A 19525-nucleotide genomic window follows, 5' to 3' on the forward strand; every position below is an offset into this window, starting at 1 on the left:
GTGATCAGGAGTCTCAGATGCCCTTTGCATTTCGTGAAAATCTTTTGCACACTCTACACTTCCAACTCTAACTAGAGATTGTAATTTGTCATCACTGACAAATTAAGGTGATCCGATTTTTTTTAATCAATGATTCGAGTCCTGATCGCAATAGGCATGACAATACAAGTTTCATCTGTGTTTAGAGACATTGGCCGTGTGATGTTTGGATTCTCATTTAGAAAAGGGAGTCATATTTGCCATCTTTGGTACCAAATTCTGTATACACTGAATAACGAAGATACAGCAACGAATACATATGACCTTTGACCCACCTTTACACTCCCAAGATGGCATCTGAGGAAAAAGTGGTTATTTTGTGAAATGATTCTTGCGACATCGTTTATATACGTGTGCAAAATATGGCAAAGATATTACAGGTATTCACCAAGATACAAAATGCAACATTTATGACCTTTGACCCTTATTTACATACCCAAGATATTGTCCAATCAAGTAGTTGTTATTTCATGAAATAATGTACGTGACATGAACTAAACATGTGCAAAATATGGGGGTGATAGGGCGTGTTTTTCTTGAGTTATTGCAAAGAAAGTTGCAGAAAGAAAGAAATATTTGAATACATCGAAGATAAGCTTTAATTTCAACCAAGATTTTTAACGTGATTCCGACATTGTATGAAAAAATAAAGGGCACATAACGATAGCGCAAAGTCTCAGCTACAACATATCAAAATCTGGGAGAAATGCACTTAAGGGTAAGTGAACTAGTGCTCGATAAAGACAATCATGTCAATTTTCACATTAAAAAAATTCCCTCCCATAGAGATAACACGTCATAACGAAGATACAGAAAGAAGTACATATGACATTTGACTCCAATTTGCACAGACAAGATGGCATCTGAGCAAAAAGTGGTTATTTTGTGAAATGATCCTTTACGTGTCTTTACGTGTGCAAAATATGGGAAAGATAGGACATGTATTCACCAAGATGCAGGATAAAACATCTATGACATTTGACCCTAATTTACATACCCAAGATGGCGTCTGATCAAGTAGTTGTTATTTTATGAAATAATGTTCGTGACGTGAACTAAATATGTGCAAAATATGGTGGTGATAGGGTATGTTTTTCTTGAGTTATTACGCATAAAGTTGCAAAAAGAAAGAAATATTTCAATACATCGAAGATAAACTTTAATTTTAAGTAAGTTTTTGGACGTGATCCCGACATCGTTGTCGCAAGAATCATTTCACAAAATAACCACTTTTTCCTCAGATGCCATCTTGGTAGTGTAAAGGTGGGTCAAAGGTCATATGTATTTGGTGCTGTATCTTCGTTACTTCGTTATAGTGCATACATAATTTGGTACCAAAATTTGAATAAAAAAAAATCGGATCACCTTAATTTGTCAGTAATTTTTTGTTGCTTTCGTCATACTTGTAGAATGAAAAAGAAACTCTGCTGTCAACGAGGTCGTATCACTACAAAAATAATACGTCCTTGAAAGTTCAGCGATTCAGTCCTACAGCAGGAGATTATGAGTGACTGTAATATGAAGGGTTAATCTGCGTCGAGCTGCAATAGATTCGGGGAATCACTAATCCATTAAATGGCAGTAAAATCTTCGAGTTAACCAAATGAAAATAGATATAAATATAGTTTCTGATTATGCGCCCGTGAATTTAAGCACTAAGTCGTAGGGCGAACAAATCCTAAAATAACATTGAAATATTTGGGCTTGAGAATCAGCACCGCATATCTTATCAAGAAGCCACGCTCTTAGAACGAGTACCTAATGACCGTGGTGCATTTTGTTTTGATGTAGTCATTCGTACAAATGCACAGGGAAATTGAATATTATGCAATCTTTTCTTTTAAAGATATTTTTTGAGATGCTATTGTCAAAATGGTGCAGGGTATCGAGATGACGCATTGACGTCACCCAACCCTTCCACTGAGGCGGTCAACCATTATTTTTATGCTTGTTTCAGATTCTTTGAGGTGCCCCTTTAACCCTTCAACATGCCACGTTAATTTCCTCTCCATGGGATTGTGTGTTAAATTCGTTCACGTTTGATTCATTGGAACCGAAAGGGTAAATGGATGGATAAAAAAATTATATGGGTGAGGATTTTTTGACTCCATTTAACGGACTTTTTAGAAGGAAAGTCATCAAAATTACCCTTTCACAAGTTTCTAGACGGGAAGCTAACAAAATTACACACTAAATAAAGGAAGATTGCTGAGGTGAAGAGTGTCCACTATTATTCGGGACCCAATTCAGGACCCTATATAACAGGATTGTCTGGGAAAGACGTGAAAACTACCCTTTATTGAAACTGTTTCAGGAACCCTCTCCACCCCCCCCCCCAAAAAAAAAAACACCCGAAACCCCTATATTTCAACGATTCGGGGGATTCCTCACCCCCCCCCCCCCCACCCATTAAGCTTCTAAAACATATCCCTTTTCCCGAAATATCGGGAACGCGCATGTTGTAGAAATGACCAATTAGATGAGTTTGCGCGTTTCCCTCGATCTTTCAGGGCTTTTGTTGTTGCTGTTGTTACCATTTTCGATGGTATCGATAAACATTGATGAGACCTTCTCTCACCTATACAAGTACAGTCTAGTGTTCCCACGGTGACCAACGATTTAGTCGCCTAGCAACATACTAGCCAGAAGGGCTTCGTGGAGAGTGTAAATTTGCAGGCAGCAAAGAATTGGATTGGCAAACAGTGATATTGACTTAAGAGAAGAAACTGGTGTCGAAGCTAGTCGAGTAAAAGTGTCGTAAATGATACATGGAGTTATAGCAGAGAAATGACTCCTTCGTGTATTTACCATGCCTTTATGTTCTATTTCAGAGGCGTTTTGTGAGGTAGGTGAGTTTTAAAGATGTTCTTATTCCATGTGGAGTTGGCTACGAAAATGTTTGCACAATCCTAATCAGACACCCTGACAATGACAATAATAGAAATTTTGGTGTGCGCATACGCAACCAGTGTGATTGTCATTTATTATTATATTACGTTTGTTATCAGTAAAAATTATCATTATAGTAATCATAACAGTGATAAATTGTCCTTCGTGAAAAGTGTAGTCCCTTCACATGCTTTACTGAAATACACGTATATGACAGCAGTGACAACAACAAAGCAACAACATATTTTTCATTCTCAAAAATGTTTACAATTCCCTATTCTGCAACAATACTGTACTGCAAGTATTGTCCTAAAACCTTTAGAGAATGTGATACTATTGTCCATGTATTTATTGTAACTATACATAATATGTGTGGTGAACTTTTCCTTTTCAGATCGCTTTCATTTCATCCAAAATAAATATCAATATTCATTTTATCCTTATCCTGGTCAAGCGTTTGTTTATAATCTGTAACAGTTCCATCATTTGTCTATTAAAAGGCAGGTACATGCGATTTTCAATTTTGCATATGAGTATATGAAAATAAGAACGACCCAAGTCCATGGATGACCATTTCAAGTAAACTTAAAAAAACTTCATATTTTTTTTTATTCGTCCAATAATATTCTATTTAACTGTGATAGGAAAGCAACATTGTATATACAATTTAGAACATATATCATTATGACAATTAACATTTACATTAATTGTGGAGAGGCCATTTTGTGTGATGGACTTGGGTCGTTCTTTGATTCATATGGACTTGGGTCGTTCTTTGATTCATATACATGATATTCTGCTACAGAGATGAGAGAAGGACGAGAGAGGGCGCTATAATATGAATGTAAGAACGACCCAAGTCCTTCATGTTTACATTCATATAAGATGTAACTCATTTATTTCAGGCACTTCCGGTGGTAATTAGGATTTATCATTTATACACAAGATGAGTCCATGCATAAGCTACAATTTCCCATGTCAAACTAAATTTGGCCAAAAATTGGACTTGGGTCGTTCTTATATTCATATACTCATATGGATGAAATAACACCTGCTTGTCTTTATTTGCATCAGCATAGAAAACGTCAGATAGTGCATCAGTCACTTATCTTCTTCAACTGTTATATTCAAATGATATTGCATTCAATTAATTTGTTCAATTTTCTTTGTATGACATTTATGTATGAAAAAGAAAATGCAAAATAAAATCAGTGAGTCAATCAATCAATCAATCAATCAATCAATCAATCAATCAATCAATCAATCAATCAATCAATCAATCAATCATAACTTCGTAGTGGCTGTAGTTGCCATATATGCGAAGTTACAAAGCTCCTTGCAAGTGAAATGGAGTTTAAGTGTGTAATCCATTGCTATGTGGTTTGTTTGCCGCTTCACTTCCAGACAGGTTGGAACGACTGCTTATCTCTCGAGTAAACCTTGACAGACCCCAAAGATGTAACGTGGCAGAATGCGAGGGAGAGAAAGGCATCTATTTTAAGAAACAAATGTTCCATTTTCTCGCCCCACGCGATCAACTCCCTTCGAAATGCGAAGATCGCGGCAAGTTGTCAAGAGTTTGGTTGCCATGGAGACAAGATGATGCCGCCGGAGAAGAGACAAGGCCGACGTGGGACATCAGTGATCGACCGATTGGCGCCATGTGGTGTGGCCGTCGTAATGTCCTTCGTTGTGTTCGTGAGTGTGTTGAGCTACTCGCCAGACTTCCAGCAACCGGCCATCGCACCTGCCATTCGTAGGTAAGTGTAATTCGTGCCAGCAGTAACCCCCGATCATAAGATTGTAGTTTGTCAGGGAAGTTGCACTGGTAAAAAGTCTAAATCAATTGAACTTGGCATGCCCATGTTTAACGGCCAAAGTGAATATGAAACCACCTTTTGAAACCTCTTTTCAATGAGGTTTGAAAGATTTAAATAAGCATTTGAAGTGAATTCAAAATATAAGTATGAGAAAAGCGATATCATTCGCTTTCCTCACTGTATTTTTTCAAGTATTATCACGTTGCCGAATCTATAAGGTACACAAACTTCTATGCGATAACCTATGTCTATACTTTTGCAAATAGCAGACCCTCACACATTTAAACAAAGAATGCATTGTGTTATCAAACCAAAAATTCAGCATTTGAAGGACTTGATTGATTATTTCTCTGTCGTTCTTTAACCCGCGCCACAATTAGTTAGTCTCCGCAGGGAGTCTCACCTCCCTGGTCTCCGTATACATTCTGTGTGTAAATATGTTCCACTCAATCCGAGAATGCCGGCCGTGATAATTTTGTAGGCTGCCAGTTTATTTTCAAACTTGTTAACAATGTAATTTATGATATAAGGAAAGGACTTTGTTGCCATGACAACACAACTACGCGGTAGGTATATACGCAACATCATTTTTTCATTACCTCCTCTGTATACACACAGGTACGCACAAAGATAGACTCCAGTGTAATTAGTCTTTTCTTTGACTTTGACAGCCTTTTTTCGTCTTTCTTCTCCTCCTTATCTCAATGAATATTGACCGAAGATCGTGGGTTTGCAGTCGTAAAGGAAGATAAAATATTGTGTGATTCTGTCTAAGCAAAGCGGAGATTAAAAAGAAAAATTTTAAAAATCCGCATGTTATATACAGTTGTGACAACTTGCTCGCAATTTCAACAATCACCCCATCACCTTCAAGACAAAATGTAGAATCTGAATCATTATTTTATTGCTTTTTTAACATCTGAATATATGTTCTTCATAAACATTTACTGATTTTCTGGACAAATTCCTTTGCATTGTTGGAGGCACAGACAAAAACGAGCAAATAGGTTCCTCATATAAACCATCTTAATTTCAGAGTTTTCTGATTTCAAATTTTTCTTAGATCATGGTCTACGTAGAATTGGCATCATGCGTTTATGTATGCTTGCCTCTTTGTTTGAAATTTGTTTCATTTTCATTACGTCATTTGCTTATCTAGAAGAAAAGGTGAAATAAACATAGACCATGTAATTCGTGTGGTGACATTTAAGTGTGTGGGAATGTATATAGTATTTCAGATGTGTATGTAACACGTTAACCTAATTTGCATCATTATTGTATTAATTTTGTGTGTATGTGTGTGTATTGGCTTATCATATCACTTTTTGTTTCTTTCATCGTCTTCAAGAGATGACGTCAGTCGGAAATGGAGAAAACACAATAAACCTTTCTTTGAAGACAGGACTAAAGGTGACGAACACATAATCCAAAGAACTAAATTGCGTAACGGCTCTTACAGTCATGTTGGAAGTTTGCCGCCCTCTGTAGCCAAGACCGCAGCAGCCAGACCGCCAAGAAGTGAACGCACGACTGCCAAAGTAGGCAAGGTTTTCCCGAACACCACTGATGTAGCTGACATAAAGCTTGCCCAAAATATCGATTTAAGGAGCATCAATAGCAGCGTTGACCAATCAGGGACAATCAAGCAAAATTCGCGCTCCACGTGTCAGGATGAAAGGAACCAAAAATGTTCGAATGTTTGGATGAAAGCAAATTCGACGTTGTCGCCGTCATTGCAGCTTAGAGACATAGAGGGCGCTGTTCTCGGACATATGAAGACAAAACAGAGTCGAGAGGCTATGGTGAAAAGACTGCTTGCATCTTTGTCAAACTTTTCTCCAGAACAAGTTTTAGAATTCAGGTTGGTGAGTCTCAGACCTGCTTTTCGGCTATCATATTCAACAAATTTGAAGTCTAGTCGATATCCAACTTATAATCGATAGTGATAAATGATTCTTTTGCATTTTGTTCTCCTATAATTATAATCGATTTTACGTTAAAGCGATTATCTTGGATTTCTATATAGAGAGATTATGCAATATAGGATCAATCAAAAGAAGAAACTGTGATTTGACATTTTCACGAAATTTATACCTTCCATCTTTACAGGCTGATCATTTTTGTCCGGACAAAAATTATCTTCATTGCCAGATTTATGCTTGTCTGCACAGTAGTTCTATCCCTTAGAAGCCTGTTATACATGACACCTTAACTGGAAACTTTTGGCCATTTGTTTTCCTGGTCATAGGCACCAGCTTGAGGTCGACTTTGGATCTGACCCTCGAGATGATGTCGTGATTCATCATGGGAACACAGAGATCGGGAAAGAGATCGAAGTCTATCAACGAACAGGGATTCGTGTCGTGCGCAAAGATTTCTACGATATCCTTCCCGAGGTAAGCAAAGATCAAGAAATCAGTTTCAGAATGTCTCCTCATCTCCAGGTCGTCTCGGTTCTTTCATCTATTTTGTATTTTCGATTTAAAATGATCAGAAATGTGAGATCGTCCATTGTAAAGCAAGCGTGCACTCATAAAAATTCAATTCGCTGTACCATGCTCTATTCGATATGCTATAATGGTCTGTGTACGTGCGATAGACGAAACGGGAAATACAACTCTCGTATTAGTCCATGGGCCAGACCAGATATTGGTACCATCTGAGGTGGCAAAACCTTTTCGGTGTCATTTTGTTTGTCGGGCATAGATATGCTTATCAAGCTATGATAGCATTTCCAAATGAGTAGCTTAGTCATAGTAAATTAATTTTTAACCAATTTGGTCTCGTTGTTATATCCCTATACTTCTGAATCGAAACTAACCGCTACACAAAGAAGAGCACTGTCTTCTGTATGTTCCATAGAGCTGTAAAATGAAGCTCTATGGTATGTTCACAGGTGTTCTATTGTAAACGCGGTGCGCTTAGTTTTTATTCAAGGCAGCGAAGGGAATATCCAAAGGTTATGATGTCCACAGCGCTTAGTCTTTATTCTAGACGGCGAAGGGAATTTCCAAAGCATATGATACAGTGTATATCCTTTTATCTAAAAAAAACAACAACAACAAAAGCAATTCTTCGTGAATTTTACCGTATCTTTCAATTATTTATCATTTTCCGGCGAAAACGTTTCGGTGAAAACGCTGATACCACGCCAATGTCGCTTTATGTCCCTCCAACAATATAAGATAATGCAAAAACAATGTACCGGTACACTACGATACATTATAATGAATGATTTTTTGAAATGAACAGAGTGATTTTTGTTTAAAACTGATGTATTTGTTGATAGGGTAGTATAAAACAGTATAGATAATCCCTTTTATGAGGAACTTTAGATATGATAACGGCACATTGGTCTAGATAAAGACTAAGCGCACCGCGTGACAGCTGTGGACATCATAACCCTTTGGATATTCCCTTCGCTGCCTTGAATAAAGACTAAGCGCACCGCGTTTACAACAGAACACCTGTGGACATACAGAAGGCAGTGCTCTTCTTTGTATAGCGGTTTAGTTTCGATTCAGAAGTATAGGGATATAAAAACGAGACCAAATTGGTTAAAAAATTATTTATTATGACTAAGCTACTCATTTGGAAATGCTATCATAGCTTGATAAGCATATCTATGCCCGACAAACAAACTGACACCAAAAAGGTTGTGCCACCTCAGATGGTACCAACAACCCATTTTTCGGGTCTTGGCCCATGGACTATATGGGGCACCAAAATGTCGCCCGGTCGATTTCTTCACGGACACTTGGCTCTCCATACTTTTACACCCATCATATCTCTATGTGTGCAAGGTGGCCAAACAGGGAAAGTAAATGCAGATTTTTTTCCCCCGAACACGGTCCGACGGACCATCACCATCACCATCACCATCGCCATCACCATCACCGTCACCATCACCATCACCATTACCATCACCATCACCATCATCATCACCATCACCATCACCATCACCATCACCATCACCATCACCATTATTACCATCACCATCACCATCACCATCATCACCATCACCATCACCATCACCATCACCATCACCATCACCATCACCATCACCATCACCATCACCATCACCACCACCATCACCATCACCATCACCATCACCATCACCATCACCATCACCATCACCATCACCATCATCACCATCACCATCACCGTCACTGTGGGGATGCTATAGACGATGCCCAGCTCGTTTTCAGGTGATTATGATGGTAATAAACTGTTTCAATACAAAAAAAGAAAATAATGCGGAGTGTGGTGTGACTCTAAATATGTTCAATTTTGAATAAAAGAATGTCAAAGGCAATGTTATCGCATTCGTCGTATATGATAATCAATATCATTTATGCAGTGTATGAAAATGACTTTAAAAAACAAACTCTTTCCAGCAGACTCATTTCAAAATTGTGCTGCCTTAATCTTGTCATCACCCGAATGCTTATTATCATCACCATCACCATCATTGCTATCACCATTATCAACATTACAATTGCCATCATCATTACCATTAACCATTTCCACCATCATTACCATTAACCGTCACCATCATACCACCACTATTGTCATCCTCATCATCATCACTACTGCAATATCAGTAGCAGGTGTTCTGTTGCACCCCTTCAACTCCACGGCACCGCTCCGCTACCCCTCCTGATGCCATGATTACTGCTCCCAGAAATTGAGTTCCAGCTGAATGTTAAATACAATTTTATAAATATCGATTAGCATGGTCACGACTGCATAAAATCATGTTTCACTCAATATAGGATGACTGACGCCCCCACCTATGGTAGGTTTCGAAAAGATGTTGGTGCCAAGACAAACATCACAACTCTCAACGGAGGTCTCTTATCTATAAGGTTCGTTTACCTAGAAACTGATTTTAGCGGGTTACGAATATTAATTTTATAAGGTAGTCACTGAAGAACATAATTATTTTTTTTTTTCAATTTGCGAGTAATATATTGTACATCTAGAAACAGTACAGTGGTGCATGATAGCACAACGATCCAGCTACATATTGGCTTAAAATTCCTGTCGTAGATCACTTTTATTTCATCAGGACATAATGACAAGAAAAAAAATCACATAAATTTGTACTGAAATTGAACAATGCATAAACCAAACGTTGCAACTGCTATTGTTTCTAGCGTCATTTTGGTGAAATGAAGTTAACAGATAAATATTTGATATTGGATGCATTCGTAAAAATCAAAAGGACTTAAAAAATCATATTCAAATTCAAATTCAAATTCAAACTTTATTTTCACTTTCTTTCTTCAACAGAATGTATAAGAAACAATATCATGAACTTGGCATGCGACTCGTTGTAAATATATATAACCAGACAGGATTAACAACATATTCTTGTCTACATGATCAGTAAAATAAAGATACATACACCCTATATATACACACTGAGGAGAAAAAAAGTGGAGGTACCCACTCAAAAGACTAAGCTTGTAACATGTGGATACCTCTGAGGGAAAGGGGGAAAATGGGGTGAAAACTTACAACTACAAAGAGTGCGGGAAACTGGGGAAGCGGGGAATAGAGAAAAAAAGAAAGCAAAAGTGTGAAAAAAAAAGAAACAACAAACAGGGAAAAGTGGAAGAGAGAGAGAAGAGAGAGAGAAACCAAAAATTTGTTGATGCATACACCAAGGGCGAAAGCCCACAGAGACAATTAGCCAGGTGTTTTCTAAAGTGACAAATTGTCGAGCAGCTTTCCAGCGGAAGAGATTCAACTGTGAGGACGAATGAACAAGAGCACGTATAGAATACTACCAGGTAGTAAAAATAAGTGATACCTCAAGAGAACGCAGCCTTTCAGTCAAAGAAGAGAAGATGATATCGTGCTCACAAAATATATTACAAAATTAAAAACATTCAGTTACATTATAAGACTTCAAAAGAAGCATTTTCAATCTCGTTTTAAAAGAATTCAATGAAGGGGCACTTTTTATATCCATAGGAACTTAGGAAGGGAGTTCCAGAATCTTGGACCTACATAAATAAAAGTCTGTTGAGCTAACAAGGTTCTTAACAGAGGTAAATGAAATTCATTTGATTGTCTAGTTGGGCATCTATGGTATGTCCGGTTGCGCATTAACACGGAGTTAAATACAAACGGGAGGCAATTATTATTACAAGTATACATAAACTGCCCTAATTGTAATAAAAACAAATCCTTAATTTTCAGAATCTTGTTATCAAAAAACAAAGGATCTGTATGAGAATATGGGACAGTATTGCAAATAATGCGAAGAGCCTTCTTTTGTAACAGTAGAATCCTATCCAATGATAATTGATGCGTGTTTCCCCATACCAAAATTCCATAATTTAAATAAGGCAATATCAAAGATGAATACAATGTTAACAGCGAATGCTGAGGAATAGACAGTTTTAATCTATTAATAACACCTATGTTACGTGAAATTTTCTTGCAAACATTATCGATATGAAATTTCCAAGAAAGTTTGTTATCAACTGTAACACCGAGAAACTTTATATGGGGAACACTTTCTAAGACAGCGTCACCAAAACAATGTCCATATCTAAATTATCTAAAGTGTTACTAAAAAGCATATATTTTGTTTTTTGGATATTCAAAGACAACTTATTTGCTCGTATCAACTCACATAAATGTTGTAGTTCGGAATTGACTGTCTGCACAAGAATATTTGGGTCTTCATGTGAGTAAAAAACATTTGAATCGTCGGCAAAAAGTATGAACGATAACACATCTGACGAAGCACAAAAATCATTAATGTAAACAATAAACAATAGTGGGCCCAATAAACTACCTTGTGGCACGCCACACTTCAGTTCTCTCATATCAGAATTATGATTGTTCAAAAATACATATTGTTTGCGATCAGTTAGATAACTCCTGAACTACTCCAAGGCCTTCCCACGTATACCATAATGAGACAACTTGTAGAGTAAGATATCATGGTTTATAGTGTCGAAGGCCTTGGAGAAGTCCAGGAAGATACCAATCAAATGTGACCGATTGTCTAAAGCATGTGCTACTTTGTCAACAAAATTAAGCAAAGCATGACAGGTGCTATGCTTTTCTCGGAATCCAAACTGCGAATTTGTAAAAACATTACACATCTTTAAAAAATTCATCGTTCTTTTATATATAATTTTCTCTAAAATCTTGGACAAACAAGATAGTAAAGAAATAGGCCTGTAATTACTAACATCTAACTTATCTCCATTCTTATATACGGGAATAACTTTAGCTATTTTCATTTGGTCCGGAAACACACCCGTTAACATTGACAAATTAAAAATATGTGCCAAAGGATCCGCAACAGAAGATATAACACTTTTCAAAATCAGATTGCTTATGTCATCATAACTGGAGCTTTTTTTGTTTTTCAAACCAGATACAATATCAGTAATCTCGTACCTCGTGGTAGGGGTAAAAAATATTGAATTCATATTATATCGATTTAAAAAATGAGAGAAATGTTTATTAGTATCGGGAATTTCTTGAGCAAGGTTTTCTCCGATTGTTGTGAAATGTGTGTTAAAAACATTTGCTATATCAACAGGATTATCAATAATTTCATCATTAAATCTTATTTTCAAAATACTTAACTTTTCATTTGAAATATTCATTGCTTGTTTCCATACATTCTATGTACTTTTCATATCACACCTATATCTCTCTAATTGTTTATAATAATATTTTTTCTTTTCAATACGTATTATCTTGGTGAGAGTATTCTTATACAAAGTATATTTAATTCGTGCTTGTTCAGTTTTTTTCATTTTAAATACATAAAACAGTTTATTTTTCCTATTTATGGAACGTAAAATAGACTTGGAAATCCATGGAAGCTTTGGAGTTGTTTTATAATTTCCCCGCTTATCCTTTCTTTTAGGAATGTGAATATCCATATGATTATCAAAAATTTCCAAAAAATTATTCAAAGCCAAATTAATGTCGTCAGTATCAAACACACAATCCCAATTAACATTATCCAAGGAAGCGCAAAAAGAAGACAAATTTTCCTTGGTTACTTTACGCCTCAAATATCGCTGGGGTGAAGTATTAATATAGTACTAATATGGCTAAATTTAAAGTGCGTCATTATTGGAAAATGATCAGTAATATGTGATAAAATTATCGTCGAATTCGAAAGGGTTAAAACATTACTAAAAATATTGTCAATTAAAGTGGCTGACTGACGTGAAACGCGTGTCGGTTTCGAAATAAGAGGTAAGAAAGAAAAGGACAGGAATGTCTCAAGAAATTCTCCCGAGATGTTGTCCGTTGTATGCTTTAACAAGTCAATATTGAAATCACCGAATATAAAAGAGTTTGAGTTTATAAATAAAGGGTTTGTAAGCACCTCGGTGAGATATGATAAAAAGTCTCTGTTGTTGGAATTTGGAGGTCTGTAAATAATACCTACTACAATGTTTTTATTACCGGGAACAGTAATCTCAATGAAAAGGGACTCAACAATGTCATTCATTGTGCTAAGCTCATCAAGGACAGTGCATTCAAAGCAGCGTAGACCATATAAAGCGACTCCACCACCAGAGCGATCAGATCTATTATTCGCAAAAATATTATACCCTTCAAGTGTAAAAGATTGTTTTGGACATGAAGACAACCACGTTTCAGTGAGTCCTATCACTGAAAATAAAAAATGTATCTGGGTTATCCAACAATAACTGCAATTCTTCAAAATGCTTATTCATACTTCTTATATTTAAATGTACCAATGAAAATGTATCTTTCACAAAACCCTTTCTAATGTCATTGAATTGATTCAAGGTGACATAATTACACAATGGAGCTTGAGTCAGATCGTTAAAATCATGCTGCATTTCTTCCGCTGCAGAATTAAGTTTGTCCGCAACTAGTTCATCAAAAAGATATGAGCGTGTATTAAAAGCTTCTTCTTTATCTAGAAAATCAAATTCCGGCGTAACAGGTCTAAATAAATCAAAAAAATCATCATCTAACATAGAGTGAAAAGGTACATCTTCTATCCTGTCATTCATTCTGAATAGGGGCAATTCTGACTAGGTGTTATCCGAGCCATTGCTGCTAGAGGGCAACCATGGCTAACGTTGGCACAACAGAGAAACTGACACGACAGGAACTTCACGCGATACTGCGGGATAAAAGCGAATGTAGAGGATAGTGGGTAGCGACCATGCGTGACTGTGAAAGGTACGCGTTCTTTGTATACATACAAAATTGTTGAACAAGGCTGGTTGGCTGTTAACGAGAAGTGAGGTGCAGAGAGTGTCAAAAATGAAAAGATATAAGAAACAATGAATATACAACATGTAGAACGTGGCTAATGTCTCAGTAGGCCTTCTCCCCGATAGAATGCACAAGAACAAAAGGAGTGAAGCACGTCGGCCAGAGAATAGCTTCATGTTATTACCAAGCAAATGCTTATTCAGCATCTGACGATGGTGAGCTCCCTTTCTTAAAGGGGTTTTACAGAAGGAAATACTTTTCAAGGAGGAGATAAGGAAATGGAATGGAAATTAAGAAAGTGAGAACGGCAATAAGTTGACCAAAATTTGTTTAGGAATCTAACCGAACAGGGAATAAGTTAAACCACACTTTTATCAAATATATACCCATTATTCAAGCATTCATATAAAAAAAAACATCGAAAATTAAAACGTTTCCATGCGTTCGCATATTCATTCATAAAATATTCTTGTAGGCATACGATAGTAACTTCAGTTATGCGAAAAACCGTTTTCAGTCCATATATTAACAAAAATACATGTATACATTAATAGGAGAGCGAGGTCTGATCATGCAGACAGCAAATGGTGGAGATTTAGTGTAGTCAAAATATTTAAAGTAAAAAACTTCAAATATTAGAAATTAACTGTTTTATAGCATACAGCTGTAGCACTTGCACAAAAGTGAAACAAAAATGGGAATTTATGTGACATGGACATGTGCACAGTTCACCAACGTACTGTAAATATTTCACGTTCTCTGTTAGCAGTTTTCTAAGCAACAGTGACCAACGTTTGTCTCAGGTGCAAAACATAATTGTGTGATTGCGTCTAGCATGAGTAAGGTGTCAGGTAAACATGATTGGTGGCAGTCAAAAGGGAAGAACACACTCGGATATTGAACATTACTTTGAATACAAAAGCAGATATCATTATGAATATACAAAATATATACTAGTATACACTTTTTTTCCACTTCAACCCGTATACAGGTCCTTTCAAGGTAAGGCCTGGTCCATAAAACAAATAAAAAAATTAGTATATTAATTCAAAGTACATGTACAAATCAGCGAAAAATTATTGTATCCTTTTGAAACATATACGTATTGAATGATCGCTTGGAGCAGCCTAATCCAAGATTGGTTGAGAAAAAAAGAAAGAAAAGAGGCGAAAGATCATTACTTGTTTTCGCCATTCTCCAAGAAACAGCACCGATAATGCGATAAGATAATTTCGAGTAAAAGAAATGATAGAGCGGTCCTTCGAGCATGACAGACCTGATCTGATTCTCGTGCAGATGTTACGAAAATAATCATTTGTGTTACTTAAGATAAAACGCAATTCTATAAATTTCAACGAAAAAAAAAATATTCATACGCATTTCTAAGTACAAGGTTGTATACGCATATCACAAATACATCAGGTGCCTGACTAAAAATGCAGACGTAATTTTAGTTTACAAAAGGTGAGCAAAGTGTCAAAAGGACAAAATTCATATCAATCGGGCAATTTACTTTCCAAAATTCGACCCAAAATTACGTGACATTAAAGACAGTTCTTCCACCTCTTGATTGAAGAGAAAGGAGCAGTGCCCTTGTCAGGGGTCAGATATCACGCCAACACATGAAAGTTTATACCAGAAGAAATGAAACTTTCTGAGTTAGACGTCCTTTGGAAAATGCATAATAATAATAATAATAAAAATGTATACGGGCTAGGCTTAAGAGAGGGGAGAATACTTTACTTATTATATTATAACCGACACTGGCGCCACCATGTGATTTCAGCATAAACAAATAAAACAGTCTCATCTCTTCGAGCATGGTATAGTCCGTGACAGTGCGCCAACTTGATGATGCTGGTATCGAAATGTACCAGAACTGCAATAACAAGAGCTCCGGCATTAATGGTACATACAGGATTAATAAAGATATAACAAGAGAGATTTTCTTCGTATACACATGGGTCAACAGCCAGTCCTGTGACCTCGAACATCATTTGGTTTACACGTCACTGTTACAAATGGAGAGCAAAACAAATCAAGTATGCATGTGTGAACAGTTCAAGAACAAAAACAATGAACATTGAGAGGGTAGGCATTCTGCCTTTTCCTTTGCGTGATGTTAAGGTATTTACAACCAAGTCTATAGATTAAGATGGGGAATAAAACACTTTGCTAATGTTGCTGGAGATAAATAACCATCAAAAATATTCAGGCCCTCATTTCGTCGTATAAAGAAGCAATTAGGCATAGTTGTATATTTCCTAATTCCAGGATCTTTGTTCTGTAGCTCATAGCTTCTGATTAATCAGCTGGACATACCAAATAGGTTTGGACATACTATTTTTCTGAGATTCAAAAAAGCGAAACAAAATTTAGTACGATGTATTCATTGCCATATCAACACTATCAAAGTGTTGCTAACTAGACCTGACAGCATGAAAGGATAGAAATTTTGAGCACGTTTAAAATTCAGTCAGGTCGGTGTATCTAGGTCGGAAATACCTATCTAGTGTAGGAGAAAGAGGCATCTCCATACATACCATGCATAATGACTTGCTTGCAATGAACTCAAAAGAATATGCATTGCAAATTGTGGTTTGGGTCTTACGTAAGGGTAGATGAGGGGTGAATAAGGGGAAAGTTCACTGAACGTGCGTTTACAACTCGGCCGCGTAAAGAAAACAGTATGATAAACCGACAATTTTAAGTGGAATTCGATAACATATGGAGAGCATTGTAAGAATTTCAGGGGGTCTTACGGCGCCCAAGAAGGAAAGAAAGGGATCGGAATTGGGTCGATTATAGTGCATATTGAATTTGTGTATCTTTCAGCGCACAGGCTATGTAAATGCAACGGGAAAGAAATAAAGAAGGAAATGGGATAAGTAACTTGAACTTTAACACCAACATAAATACCTATACGACTAGTTAAAGGAGCATAAGGCATTCAAACCTGTAGAGGCGTTGTCGAAACAAAAACAGGAGTAACATTTTTAATATGGAAAGCTTATTCCCTGGGCTATACACACGTAATATCATACACTTTTACAAAGTTCCTATGGGAGAGAAAATTAACGAGTGAAAGCCATAGTGATAATGATAATCACTTAAATGAGAAGGAAAATGCAGACGTTGGATATTGAAAATTCTAGATCCATGGAAAATGTAATCTTTGTATACCCTTTAAATTAAAGACGATGTACTTCAAGCATATATTATGTATTGAATTCGTCTTTTGCAAAAACAAAAAATGATAATAAATCGAGGGAAATATTACGATTGAAATCATTGCTCTCTATAGAACGGTAAATCGATGCATTCGCAGTGTTACTGCATTTGGCAACATCACACCCTTTGTCAAAAACATAATGGCTGTGGGTACGGTGTCATGTTTCGTAATTATTATCGCATGGCTGTTTCACGGTCTACATTGTATGGTCGGGAATACAGACTGTCTTCTGAACGCATTTGACCAATTCATATCAATAATGTCTTTTAAATGAGAAAAAAAAAAATCCATCAGCATCACCCCATGCCGATGCAGTGAAAAACGTCAAAACAAATCCAATACATTCTTCTCTATACAATGTATATGGGGTCCTATATAAAATAGAATATTTCTTCTTTCAGTTTAACAGGTAACATTGCTTACTAAAACTTTCACCACGTTCTCATAATATATATGAGATGTTGATAATTGCAACATATCTATTATCATTATTATTATTATATAATCTGGAGTACATTTAAATCTGGTTATATTCGATCAGAAGTCAAAAACGTAACCGTGGAATATTTTCATAGTTCCAAGCAAACATAGAAATTAACGTTTGATGGTGAAATGTTTAAGAAACCATAATAAACACCTTACATAATTGATGGGCTAGTCTGACCAGTCTGTCCAGCGAGCCGGGGTCCCTCCACTTCTGGCAGGTTTTCTTGTTTGAAGGATGACTTTTGTGCCTACTATCTTGATCCTGGTGGACAGACCGTTGTTTTTACGGATGTTGTACGCTACTGTTGCAAGTTTCCCTCTCTCACGTTTCATCATCGGTGGTAAGTCGGTACGGATCGACACACGGCTGGAGGCAGATGGACCGAGGACGCGTCATTGCCAGGTGGGGAAGGTTGCTTGCGCTGTTGCAGACGATGGTCGTAGGCATACAGCAGGTTGTCTCGGTCCAGCATGCGAGCGAATCTGACGATTATTGCAGGCGGCTGGGGCTCCGAGGCTGAAGTACCACGGTTCGATGTGGGTAGGCGATGGACATTGATGAGCGGAATGGACGAGGCATCCTTCTTGGGAATGTTCAGGAAGCTGCTGAAGACTTCGACGACGGTTTCATGGATGTTTTCATTTGGTTTCGTTGGAACTCCGTAAATGAGCAGGTTCTGCTTCCTGTCATGGATCTCATTTAAGGTGAGTTTTTCGTTCAGCTCTGCTATCTTGGTATCGATGAGGTCACGAAGCTGAGGAACAGTGGCCTTCTCGACTGTGTCTAGCCGGTCAGAGGTGTGTGTTAGGCCAGTTTCCAAATCTGAAACAGTCTTTTTTGTATCTCTCAAATCAGATTTTAGAAGAGCAATTTCGTTCACCACTGAATCAAGTTTGGAATTTACCTGTGTCGTGAAGGTGGCGAACATTTCCTTCATCTCCTTCATGAACGTGAGGAGCTCTGGGGGTGCGATAGGGGCAGCAGTGGGTTGGTCGCTGATTTCCAGCAGAGACGCGTCACTTATAGTTGATGAAGTAGACGTGTTGGTAGGCGAGGCGCCACCAGAAAATTCATATTCGTTCAGGAACGATAAATGCATCGAGGCGAACTACTCACTCGTAGCAGACACCACCCTCTGGCAAGCAGATGGAGAACTCCCTCCACTGAAGATTGTTCGACTTCCGTTATCCTTCAGAAATAAGCTGATGAAGAACGCCCTGTTTGGTTGCAAGCTGGCTAGGAGGCATTTGGTTCTTTTCGGACACTCTCGTTTCGCCGAACGTGCCTCGTCTTTCTGGGCCAAGGTCGGGGACAACAAAAACATATCAGCCGGTGAGCTAAGGAGCCCCTCAGTTTTTGTTGATTGTTGCAGAATAAAGTTTAAACGTGAACAGGTCATTTAAGCCTCGTTTATATCAGGATAAGACACTTCTATGTAGCCTGTTCCCCCTTTTATTATGTCGTATCAAAATTTAAATTTAAACATATCATTGACTAGCAAAATGGGAAAACGCCCTTTCTGGGATTATTAAGAAATCCCGAGTGTCAATTTTCACTGGCACCTTCAGAAATCTTACCTACACTACTATCATATCACTAGGCAACGCGTAAATCCACGTCTGCAATGAATATTATGGCAATTAACTGCAATGCTCGAAACAAATTGTTGTTTCGTTTTAAACTGTAAGTAACAGAGAAAGAATGAGATAGGTCGTTAAAGAATGAAAGAGGTTTCAAAAAACTGACATTGGAAACATCATATGCCTAACCAGCAAGAGTTTTATTGGCGATTTTATATAAAATTTATATACA

This window comes from Diadema antillarum, unplaced genomic scaffold (assembly GCF_040938485.1).
Source record: "Diadema antillarum isolate AM-2024a unplaced genomic scaffold, OU_Dant_1.0 scf00000194, whole genome shotgun sequence".
In the NCBI taxonomy this organism is placed as follows: Eukaryota; Metazoa; Echinodermata; class Echinoidea; order Diadematoida; family Diadematidae; genus Diadema; species Diadema antillarum.